The following is a 13,117-nucleotide window of genomic DNA, read 5'->3' on the forward strand; positions in this document are numbered from 1 at the left end:
AGCTTTTGAGCTTCTGCTTCCATGCTGATCTCAAAGACCTACCAGAGTGTTTAAAATGCGATGATTTAAACTAAGCTATTTAATAATCATTTAATGAGGTGTGCTATTTTACTATATAATAAGGTGTTTATTTTATTATTCAACATTTAATTTATCCTTCTAGCAGCCTTTAGCTATAAGAAGCTTTCTGCTTGATTTCTCTGTAACATTGTGTGGAGGAAAAAATGTAGATGCACATTAGTAGTTAAGGTCTTATTGATCAGTAAATTCACTGCAAACCTAAAAGCAGAGATTTTCATAATGATGTCTTATCGGCAAAAGCAAGAGGGGAAATAGTTGTTTTTTTTTTCACCCAATTCCTCAGAGTCACATCCAGGATCATGGTAAACCCACCAAGATAATATCACCTAGTCAGGATTTGGAAAATCAGCCAAATAAAATTTTTACACACAATATCTACACCTGAAAAGTCTTTCTTCTTAGAAATATTAATCATCCCAGCATAATCAATCCAAACTGAAAGCACAAAATAAATATAATTTATTTTTTAGGATTTTTATTTGCTTTTTTAAAGATTTTTTTATTTTTATTCCAAAGTCAGTATACAGAGAGGAGGAGAGACAGAGAAGAAGATCTTCCATCCACTGGTTCACTCTCCTAACTGCCAGTGCTGTGCCAATCTAAAGCCAGGGACTCAGAGCTTCTTCCAGGTCCTACGAGGGTGCAGGGTCCCAAGGCTTTGAACCGTCCTTGGCTGCTTTCCTAGCCCACAAGCAGGGAGCTGGACAGGAAGCAGGGCTGCTGGGAACAGAATCAGCACTCATATGATCCCGGCTCATTCAAGGCGAGGAATTTAGCTGCTAGGCCACCGTGCTGGGCCCTATTTGCTTATTTTTTTAATTTGGAAATCAAAGATACACACAGAGAGAAACAGAGAGGAACCAAGTACTTCCACATGCTGGCTTGCAATGCCAACAGCCAGATCTGCCCCAGGCAGAAGTCAGGACCCGATCATGAAGGTCTCATATTCATGGCAAGGACCCAAGCATTTGAACCAATACCTGCTGCTGCCCAAGCTATGCATGATCAGGAAATGCGAGCCAGAATTTAAACACAGGCATTCTGATGTGGGATGTGGGCAACTTGGGCAACATTGTACCCACACACCAAAATTCTTATTTATTTTGCAACTTCTTTGGGTTTCAAACAGAATGAACTGTGAGATCACATTGATTTTCTTCAGGCAATGAGCAAACCTTGCCCTAATCACAAATCACCACGTTCTATATATAGTAAAGGCCTCAGTTAAATACAATGAACACCTGTAATGCATCAAGGAGAGGCGTTTTCAGAGTACATTAATACACTTCTCCTACTGGTTCTTCCATAAAAGGTCTTTCCTTCCATGGTCCCGTGTACAATGCACTTTCAGACACAACTTAGTGTTGATATGACTGCACCTTAAGACACCAAGAAAGTACCATTACTCAGAACTCAGCAGAAATTCAGAGCAATGCCTACTTCCCAGCTTGCAGCAATAGTGGAATTTATTAGCCCATCTTCAGAGAAGAAACTCTCAATAGTCTTTGTTGCCCTGTTTCCTTATAATAGCTGCACAGGTTCATAATTGCAATATTTTTTTTAACTTTCTGTTAGCTGTGATCTTAAACAAGTTTTCCATTCTTTGAGGGAGAAAAACAACACTGAAGCTCCACTCTAGGCTTTTACACAGTTAAGACTTAGTCCCTTTCTCAATGACTTTGAAGTCTAGATACATACGGAGGGAACTACTTCAAATTTCTAAAGTCAGGCATGCAAAAAACAAAAAGAAAATAAATGCTATTTCACAATTACTGTCATATCTGTGTTGAGCTTGCACTCTAGAGCGTCAAGTGAATTAAACGAGACAATTCAAGGAAATTCCTCTGAGTTTGTCTGGAACCAAGGCTGAGTATCAATACATAGAACTTTCCCAATTCCCACACAAGTAGCTCTGGAAAGCTGGCTTCTCTGTGCTGTCCTCAATCAACGTGCGTCACGTCTACATCATCTCTTGCATTCAACTGCAGCCTCCCTGAGTATTATGCTCTCATCTGTTTCCATGCTAGTGGATTTCTCCATAGATGCCTTAATGAATGCAATTTTTATATGTGTTAATTTTTGTTCATGAAACTGACAGAAACTAAGCCTTGAGATATCTAATGCCTTATGGGAAGAGTACTGCTTTAAAGCATGCCTTAAGGGCACACCAATGAGTTTTGAAAAGTACAAGACAGACAAATGTCACACACATTAGAATTGGAAGAGATGTGGGCCCCGTGCAGTGGCATAGTGGCTAAATCCTTGTCTTGCAATCACTAAGATCCCATTTGGTCAATGGTTCACATCCCAACTACTACACTTCCCATCCAGCTCCCTGCTTGTGGTCTGGGAAAACAGTGGAGGATGGCCCAAAGCCTTGGGACCCTGCACCCATGTGGGAGACCTGGAAGAGGCTCCAAGCTCCTAGCTTCAAATCAGCTCAATTCCAATCATTGCAGCCACTTGGGGAGTGAACCAATGGACAGAAGATCTTCCTCTTTCTTCTTCCTGTAAATCTGCCTTAAAAAGAAAGAACTGGATGAGATCATTTTTGGCTAAGCAATGCAAGAAAGGTTTCAAGGAGAAGATGGTAATGATGATGTATATTGAAGAAGGGAGAGATGATGGAGCATGGTAAAAAGCATGGAAATCTGAGATGATAAGAAAAAGTTTCTATTAATTCATGGAGCACACATTGGGATATGAAAGCAGATTACATTTGGCCTGACACTAGTTAACTTGGTATTGTTGTTGATATTGCATAGCCTTTTTGATCATGCTTTTTTGTTTCTAAATCACATTGCCTTCTACTTCATAAGTCCACAGTTGAATCACTCTCATAGCAGAGGCACAAACATGCTACAATCTCTTCTGAGAGTTTAAGTGCACAACTTTCTTTATTGCTAGACTGTAAGCTTGTTGTGGGCAAGTACAGTATCATTTTATTCACAAACTATCATTCTTCATAAATATCCAACTTCTTTACCAAAGTCAGATATCCAAGAAACGGCTCTATGATAATAATATGGTATTGATTTCTACCTGAAATGGTGAACATTTAACAATTCCATTTGCCTCACAAACTCCAAATGGCTTGTACTACTTCTTGACCTTCTGGTATGTAATTCTGCATTCTCTATCCCAGACTTCTGTATGTCATAGTTTTCCTCTACATCTTCATTGTCTTCGATCCTATCTAAATGCAATTGTCAATTCCTACATTTATATAACCCTGCTTGCACATGGGCTTCATAGTTTACTCTCAGCCGCTCTTGGACCTAGGCCAACACTTTGTACAAACTTGTTAAGCAAATACTGAAGAAAAAGTGAATGATTCTGCCAACTGTGAAGGCTACCATTGACTGTCTTGTCATCAGAGCCTGCCTAATACTTACCCAGGCCTCTGTATGAAGACCTTAGGTTACTCCTTTGGTTCTGACCACCTAGCCACAGTCCCATCATACTTATCCTCAACCTATCTCTCCACTCAACAGTTACATAGAGATTCATCACATTTGTAGGTATACGGTTGTATTTTGTTCCGTACCATAACTCCATTATCTTTAGTAATAAAGGAAAAAGAAGAGGGCAACTAAAAAAAGTAGAAGAAAGGAAGCAGGATGAGGAATGAAAAGAAAGCAGTTGAGTAAGCATAGAAATCACCAAAGTTCCAGCTGCGTTCCTGGTGCTAGAACCTCATAGGCTGCCTTACGGCACAGTGGTTCTCCCAGTCTAAGTGTGTCACACAGCCACTGCTTATCCACTCGTAAAAATAAAGGGCTCTGTTTAAGAGAGCTCTTTAAGCTTTTGTCCCACATGGAGCATTTAATTGTACCAAGGGTTGGAGTGCAGCTTCATACACAGAGGGGGTTCTTTCCACTCCAGGAAAAGAACATTAAAATTAAAAAGCAATTTGGCTTGCTTATAATTTCCTGTATTTCCCCAGTGATTGCTAATTATCAGAAGGTGTGTGTGTGTGTGTGTGTGTGTGTGTAGAAGTTCTTTTTTAGCAGCTTCATTTTCTCCTGCTTCTTCATCCTGAAGCAAAGGCAGGTGTACAACATTTCATTGTGTCACCTGCTCAGGTGCTGCTGCTCAGGAGCTCCAGGTCCCATCCAGGGCTCTCTGGCCCACTCAGGTAGAATACTATGGCTGGAAAAACCCCATATGTACAACCAGTACTTTACAGTCTGATACAGGATAAGAACCAGGCAAAAGACTGAGGAAACAGAACTGACAGCAATGACGGAAGGCTATTCAAATTTATTTATTTTTGTGCTTCTTTTTATCCATGATTTTCCATACTAACTACCAAAAGGGGAATTGCATTATTTCCAACACAGGGAAAGACCTGGATGTACAGTATTTCTCAAGAAAAGGGCTTGCTGTAGAAAAAGGTGGCATGTTAGGAGGGAAATGGTACATTGTAGAGGCACCGTGAAATCTGCCTGATACCTACTCTTCCTTTTTTAATAGCAGAGAATGCTTTAATCTACTTGTAATGTTTCCCAAAATAGAAATTCATGAAAGAAACAAGGCAAAACAACAAACTTCATCTCGATAATGTAAACAGTTATTGGCAGGGCCTTCCTCCATGCTGCAGCCTCTTCCCGCCCTGGCTGCTGTATTTGGGAGAGAACCCCAAGAAGGGAAGAATGAAACAGAAGCCTCTCTCTTTCCTCCCTCTTTCTCTTTCCTACCTCTGTCCCTTCTTCTGTCTCTCTCTTCCCTGCCTCTGCCCTCCCTCCCTGCATCCCCTCATGCTCTAGCTCTAATCCTTTCTTTCAAATAAAATGAACATAAATGAAAAATATTTTAATATGGTTAATTCTTTAGTTGAAAAAACATTTAAATATGCTTAATTCTTTAGTTGAAACAAATCATTTAAAATAATTCTTTTTCTTTCTCTGACCCAGTAGTTTTTTCAACACCAATGATGAAATAAATTTCAATTGTAGTAAGAATGTCAATAACAACTTTAGAACTTCCTTTACAAGGAAGTGTTATAAAAGAGAATGCACACTTTGATGAATAACTAAGGAAAATTCTGGCATTTTTACCAATATTCCCAGTGATGAGGGTCTTTATGGGGGAAAAACTGAACATAGGCAGAAAGTTAAGTATTTATTTATAGAAAATATTTATTCTGTCTCAGTACAATTTATTTTGGAAATAACCTCCATTTTGCTTTTGTTATTAAAAAAGAAACTAAAATTCTATTTTGACCAAGTTCTATTTTTTATTACATTCTTCATAGTTTCCTTTTGATTATAGAGATTCAATTGCTTACTTGAGATCAGTTATCTTCCAGTTCTAATCTGTAAAATAAGGAACTGGGGAGGTCATTTCCGAGAGAACTTGGAGCCCCATGCCTACACACATTAATTTAAAATTTTTTTTAATGGTCCAGAAATCTCAATCTTGTTAACTATCAGGTGATTCTGATGCACTCAGTGCTTAGAATCATAGATGGATGGATGGATGGATGGATGGATGGATGGATGGATGGATGGATGGATGGATGGGAAAAAATATCCAGATCTTAATTGAGACTGGAGCTTTGAAAAAGATAAATGTCCAAGGTATATTTTCCATATCTTCCAAATAATAAATCTCAAGCAGTGGGTTAGGTGCTGGCTGGCAGAGGGTGCTGGGAAAAACCATCTATTTTTGCTGTGTGATACTCACCAAACATGGGCTCCTACTCTGGACAGGAAAAAGGGACCCTGACTATTTAGTGCTTTGACTAAAAGATGGGCTTTCATGAGAAGGGCATTCCTGGGCTGCAGAAAGAGTATGGGATTGGATAAACATTGTAAGTTTTCTAACGTAAATGTTCCAAGAAAAGGGGGGCCAGTAGATAAAGTCACCAAGAAACCCGTTTAACCTTTTGTCAGGCTAAGGGCAGTGTTGAGGCTATCTGGCTCATGTGTGTTGTCTTTCTTGACCTCTGACCTGTGTCTCTACAAAGGCAAGTACCTAACCCTCCCATCTGATGGGGATGCATTGATTCCTCTCTATTTTATAAGGTCTGCAGCCTTACAGTTAGAGTCTGAAGCATCCTACTCAGAATCCTCCCAATTCCCATTTATTCTCCTTAACAGAGAAAATCTCCAAAAGTGGAATTTGCCTACAAAAGGGTGATGATGAATAATCACTGCTAATGATGAGTGCTTCACCAGCAGATCTTTAACCTCCATATAGTTGAGTAAATTAAACTTGGAGAGTTTCTAATGAAGAAAATTTGAAAGCTAATGTATTATATGCTGCCTAAAACTGCTGATTCTATGACAACAGCAGATGATCATTCTCTGCCGGAAAATTCAGTATCTGCAGTAAGACACAGACCATGCTTCTCCCGTGCTCGCCTTAGCAGCACATATACTAAAATTGGAACAACCATGCTCTTCCTATAATCATCACAATGTGTAGAATAAATGGAGACTGTTTTAATGATGACAAATGTAACTTTTCTCGTAGCTAGAAAATAAAAGTTTTGAGATGATTACAAAATAATACTTACAGAGCTATATAACAGCTTTGGTAGGGTGGTAGGTTGGAGGAGGCAGGTGCAAATGTCAACTGGCTGGCTCTGCTGAGAGAACAAGAAAAAAATGAAATGATAATAAAGCATCTAGGATACGTTGGCTGTCAAAGGAGACTTTAGTGAAAAGCCCAATATGCCGAATGTCTTTATGCTTTTTTTTCCTTTCATTGGAGGTTTCTTGCAAAGGTAATAAAATGATTATAACCTGAGATTTAGAAGAATTATCATTTCATCCTGGGGTATGGTTAATGTGATATGCTTGCACTAATAGTATGTACTTTCTAATTAGGGAACTATTCTCAAGGCAGGGAAAAATTCATTTTCTCAATAAGAATATTTTATACCCAAGATATGGTGCCTTAAAATTTTAATGAGCTCTACAGCTGACATTACAGTGATTAAAATATGAGTGGAAAAAAAAAACAGGTCTGTCTTATTGAACAAGCTGGATGACTGGAGATATTTTCCTTATCATATGGAACACAGATCACATTATACATTACTTTCAGGGATCTTCCATTTGTCCTAAGGGAAAAGAAAGCTAACTTTCATAAAGTGACAATGGGCCTCTAGAGTTGTGGATGATATACAAATGCAGCACTCACTTAGAAAGTGAACATGACTTGAAAGAGATAAGGGGGGTTTGAAGAAGACTGGTAGATTATGAGGAGGTGATTTCACAAGTGAGATGACAGGAGTTCATGCCTACATAGTGATTAATGGAGCAGAATTGACCTTTTCCCAAACCTAAGCAATAACGGTTTACAGTCAGCAAGCTTTCTCAGGGGAAAATTTCATGTGAGTTTGAGAGAAACTGGATAATACAAAGAATTTTGTAGCTATCATTCCACATGTATTAAATACTACTGTGCAAACAGCACACCACTGAATATAGATACAAACAGGTGCTAGATGATAGAATTTGTGTTGGGTCCTAAAATAAAACTCTGGATGACTCTAGCTCCACAAATTGCTTCTCACTTAGCTGTCTGCATCTCAGTCAATGCCACATTCATCCCCATTGTAACCAAAGCCAGAGCTACAAGGCTGTCCCTAGTCTGTATTTGTCCCTGATCTCCCTTATTCCTCACGGAGACAACAAGTTTCTCAGCCAGCCTACTGACAATGACCTCGAAATATATCCTGAACCTATCTGGTACTCTCCTACCCCGTGCAAGCTACCACTTCTTATCCATCCCACATTTAACTATTTCTTTAAATATTTCCCTGTTCCCATTTCTATACTTTCCCTTAAAATCTGTTTTGTATCCAGCAAGTGTAAGGATTGCTTTAAACACAAAAATCAGATCATGACACTAACAGTCTTATTATCTCCTAAGATTTCCCATTTGCACTTGGGGAAAAAAAGCCTGGTTTATCAGGTCTGCATGATTCCTCATGACCTGTTCCCAACTCCCTTTCCCAACATTATACCATTCTCTTTTCATTTCCCACTTTGTCCTTTCCCATTAATCAAAACATAGAGCAAATGTTTCTTCCCTAATCAAGTTATCCTCCTAAACACATACATCAAGACACATTCTGTCATTGCCCATAATAATTTTGTTTGCCTTTTTCTGTAACTTTTAGATTCTGTAATCTACTGAAGGACAAAACACCAAGATAGTGCCATGTTAAAATTCATCTGACAACTTAAGTCCAAAAATACCTGATCTTGACAGGCAATACATAATTAATAAGGCTCGTGTGTTTCTTTCTATTTATGTGGAAACGGAGCAAAGCAACTAAATGGTCTTTAAGTAGCACTGATGCTGTACTGTATATTCCTGTGCCCTCCCCTTTATCTCCATGAGCACTGAACACACATGGCTGCTTGGTCAAATATATACGAGTTGTACACTGTGACAGATATCACTACATGCATCTCAAAGGAAAAGAAAGTCTTATAAATTCATAAGCTATTTATAGACTGACATGCAAAATACATTACCTGCAGTTGTCTATGAGGTATCAAACTATAAATGTAATAAGTGAAAGATGTTGATTTTTATCATATATTTTACTTTGGTATTATTTTGTAGTCTAAGATCAACGTATTATACTTTAAAGTATTAACAAGTATTTTATGAAACCATTTGCATTTATAAATATATCCAGTATTCTGTACTTCGTTAAGACTTCCTTCAATAGTTCCCACTGATAAAAGACTACTCAGCCATTAGAAGAATGGAGAATGAAGTTCCACCATTTGCAACAAAATGATACCAACTAGAGACCATTATATTCAGTGAAACAAGCCAATATTAAAAGGACAAATATGATTTTCCTTTCTGACAGACAGCAACCTTCACAAAATACAAAATGAATAGATATATAGATTAACATGTATATACATATAGTCACCTAGAGAAACTGTATATCAAGACTAACATACCAGGAAGTGAAAATACACTGTATGCATCTCTACTTCTGAATTAAAAGAGGACTCCCAGTGAAACTATGAAATGTATCTTTTAATAATAGGATGCTGGACTTTCTACCATTGTCAGGTGTGACACAGCCCTTAACTTGAACCAGTTATCAATCCCTTCATTATATTCTGAATGTCTGTGTCCCTAAAAACCCACATATTGGAGCACTAACCTCTGACATGATAGTATTTGGAGACAGAGACTTTGTGAGATAATTATGTTTCCACCTTGTCATGAGGGTGGAACCTTACTATGAGGGGTTTAATGGCATTGTGATAAAAAGAGAGCCACTCTGTCTGCCACATAAGATCGTGCCAAGAGAGTGCCACCTGAGACCTGATACTGTCACTAAACCCAAAGTGCTGGCACAACTATTCTTCAATGTCTAGTGCCTTGAATTATACAATCACATAGATTTCTTATATTAAAAAGGATCCTTGGCACTAAAGCCATAAAATTTAGCATTTGATTTCTACTTATGATGCATGTTAGTTCCAATACCACTGTTAAAACTTCCTGAGTTTCAATTAACTTCTTCACTGGTCAAGTAGAACTGATAATATCCCCTCTACAGGATTACTGAGAATTCAAATAATTTGTAGTATATAAAGTATTTAGTGCAAAGTCTCACACTGAGAACTCAGAAATTCTTATTATGCTATTATTTCACTTTTCTAATATTTCCAACATTCTTCCCATCCTCACACATCATTAAGGAATATTCTCTAATCTACAAGAGCTCACTGTGCATACAATCTTGAGATACTGCTTCAAATGAATGAATGAATGTTAGAAGAGTAGAATGAGAAAAGCATTGGGAGAGTCTCACTAAGATTGTGCTGGAGAAATCACTGCCAGCTTAAAGAAGCCTTTCAAAACAAGTCATTTAATCCTTCCTTAGAGAAAATGTGGACAAGCATCCTGAAACAGGTCATATGTCTTCTCAATTTCAGCTCTAGAGTGAGAAAATCATTGAGTCTTCAATTCTCCCTTCTGATACTGATAGCTTATTGTGTGAGGCTGTTAAGACAACAACCAAGACATGGACATAGAGAAGTAAATGGCAGGGCATCACCCAAACTAACAGCTCCCCAGCACAGAGGACCAAAAATTAATGGAGAAAATACTTAGCACATTACTTTTTTTAAGTAGAAAAATAAAGGCAAAAAGCTTTGGACTTTCTATTGGAAATACTGTCACTCTATTTGCTGGCAGAACAAGACATTAAGTATCATATCCAATAGTTAGGCACACAAAATTCAGATGTGGTGGTGTTACATGGTTGATGATTCCTCGCTATCAATTTGCCGATTTCATTCCTCCAGACAGGGCATCTGTAACATGACAGTGATGGGAGGTGAGGGCCCTCACAGCTTAGTTCTCTCAGCACTGGTTGCCATGACTACACCCTTGCCAACCCTTCATTTCACAACCAGGCAGAGTCTGCAACTTTGAATCAGAATTAGCTCATTTTATTTTCATTGAGATGAGATCTAAACAAATTCTCACATGCCTAGTTAGAAACAACAATCTTGCTCTTGGTATAGCATTGTATTTTATTAAATATACATAGTACCCACTCACCCCTAAATGAACTCATAAAGCTTTTGATATATTTTGGAGCCTCCAAAATTGAGGAAATACATCACTGTATGCCCTGCAAGGTCTCCATAGCTTAAAATCAGCTGCGATTTTCAACCAAAATTAGAAATAGTTTACCATATCAAAGTATGCATTACATATTATTATATATGTATATCAACCTATATATACATACTTATGTATATATTATATATGTATTACTATATATAATTTACATCAAGACAAAGACATGATGCTTGAATCTAGGAATAAACACATTAAGGAAATAAAAGAATGCAAACATACTAGGAAAAACAAAGCATCTATCACTAACCACTGGAATGAATGAGCCATAATCCTATGTAAATGCAGTTTAACATTTTGAGACAGAAGGTCAGCATAGCTTTATTCCTTCAATTTCAGAGAATGTCTAGACTCATTCATACCATTTTCATGGACCATCTTATCAACCAAATATGAATCATGATCTCCACTTCACTTGTGATAATCTATCAAAAATAAGGTTTCTGCAAAGCCATCAGCAGGCATGATCATTTATTCCAGACTCACTTATCGAAAGATCCTTTCGAGTGGTTACACATATAACAAGACGTGGTTCCTCTCTGTTCAATTTTATAAAGTCTGCATGGTCCAAATAAGTAGCCTCTCAATTTCAATAGCCTCATTTATTTACCTGTGACTGTTGCCCAAGTATGGACACGTTATCACATCATTTCATGGAGGGATTGAATAAACAAATTGTTAGGAAAACCAAACCGATCAAAAATAGTAAGTTAAACCAAATAACTCCAGCCCAAACTCCTATTTGTTTATTTTTCTTGTTATTGACTCAGAATCAAAATCATTGTTGAGGGAAACAGAGATGGAGACAAGGGTGTAAAAACTAAGATGCTTCAAAAATAATGGAACTGAAGCAAAACCAGACAGCAAGTTTCCCATTTGAAGGACTATGACATCAGGTAAGTCATTGGCTGACCCTCTACTGTAGTTTTTTGCTTCTTGCCAATTTCTTATCACTTTCTTCCTAAATGGCTCTACTTGTGACAAGCACATAGGAATTCTCTTCCACTGAAATTTTGCATTTGGAATCTCTTCCAAAACATTCAATTTTCTATGATGAAAATATTGGTCAGATGCAAAAATCAGGAAACACCAGATTATGTCAAAGCAACAAATTACACCATCATTTCAGTTGTTCACAACAGTAAAGATCGTTTCTCACCCAGAGTACATTTCCTTCATGTTTAGCTAACACTCTGCAGCACGAACTTTTTATTCTGGATTTTCGTGAGTCTCTATATTGGCATATTCTATATTATGGTAGCCAAGAAAAACGTTTGATCAAGATCAAAGTGGTTTTTAAAATGTGTGCCTGGAAGTGACATTTCTTAGTCACACCAAACTGATACCACTGTGGCAGGAAAGTATGTATCACCTAGGAGGGTAAAATGTTTATAATACAAAGTAATATTTGTTTTCACAATCTCAGAAGCCTCTACACTTCAAAGGAAACTGTCAGCAACAGAAACACCCAATCAACAAATGGGAGAAAATATTTGCAAACTATGCAACTGATAGAGAATTAATATCCAGGGTATATAAAGAGCTCAGGTGACTCAACAAAAAAGCAAACAATCAAGAAATGGGTGAAGGAAATGAACAGTCATTTTTCAAAGAATGAAATTGAAATGGCCAACATATGAAAAAATGTTCAGGTTCACTAGCCATCAGCAAAATGCAAATAAAAATCACCATAAGGTCTTACCTCCACAGTTAGAATGTCGATTATGCAGTGTTAGGAAACAGACATAGAATAAGAGAAAGAACATTGGGATCACAGCCAGACCAGACTTATTATCACGTATAAAATATATAAAATAAAAATAAAACCTTGGAAGCTGACTAACTCTTTGTGTAGATAGAATGAACACGTGGAAGACACCCAGTCCCTCAGCAGCTAGGCTTTTTATAGTTGGAAGTCATGGAGTTGTTTCAGGGGGTAGGGCTATATCAAGAAAGGTGAGGGCCAGACCAGTTTTTGTTTTTGTTTTTGTTTTTTTTTTCAGGAAATTCAACTTTGGCAGGTTTTACTATCTGGGGACAAGGAAACACAAAGATTCAGAGAGGTGAGGGGTCAGGTTAAGCTAGTCTTTTGAGATAGTGTAAGAATCCCCGGTGGGAGATTGTCTACTTACTATCCCAAGACAAAACTTATGCTCTTGCTCCCTTCCTACAGAAATCTGAAAACAGAAGAATAATCCTGATAAAGACATGGGTGAAAGGTACCCTAATCTACACTCGGTGGGAAGGTAAACCAGCATGACCCTGGTGGAAGACAGTATGGACATTTCTCTATTATCTATAAATGGATGTGCCATGTGATCCAGCCAGCCCAATCCTGGAAATTTATCCAAAGCAAAATGAAATCAGAATATAATAAAGTTATATGTCTATA

This window comes from Ochotona curzoniae, unplaced genomic scaffold, assembly GCF_017591425.1.
Source record: "Ochotona curzoniae isolate NIBS_2020 unplaced genomic scaffold, NIBS_Ocur_1.0 contig_883, whole genome shotgun sequence".
NCBI classification, from domain to species: Eukaryota; Metazoa; Chordata; class Mammalia; order Lagomorpha; family Ochotonidae; genus Ochotona; species Ochotona curzoniae.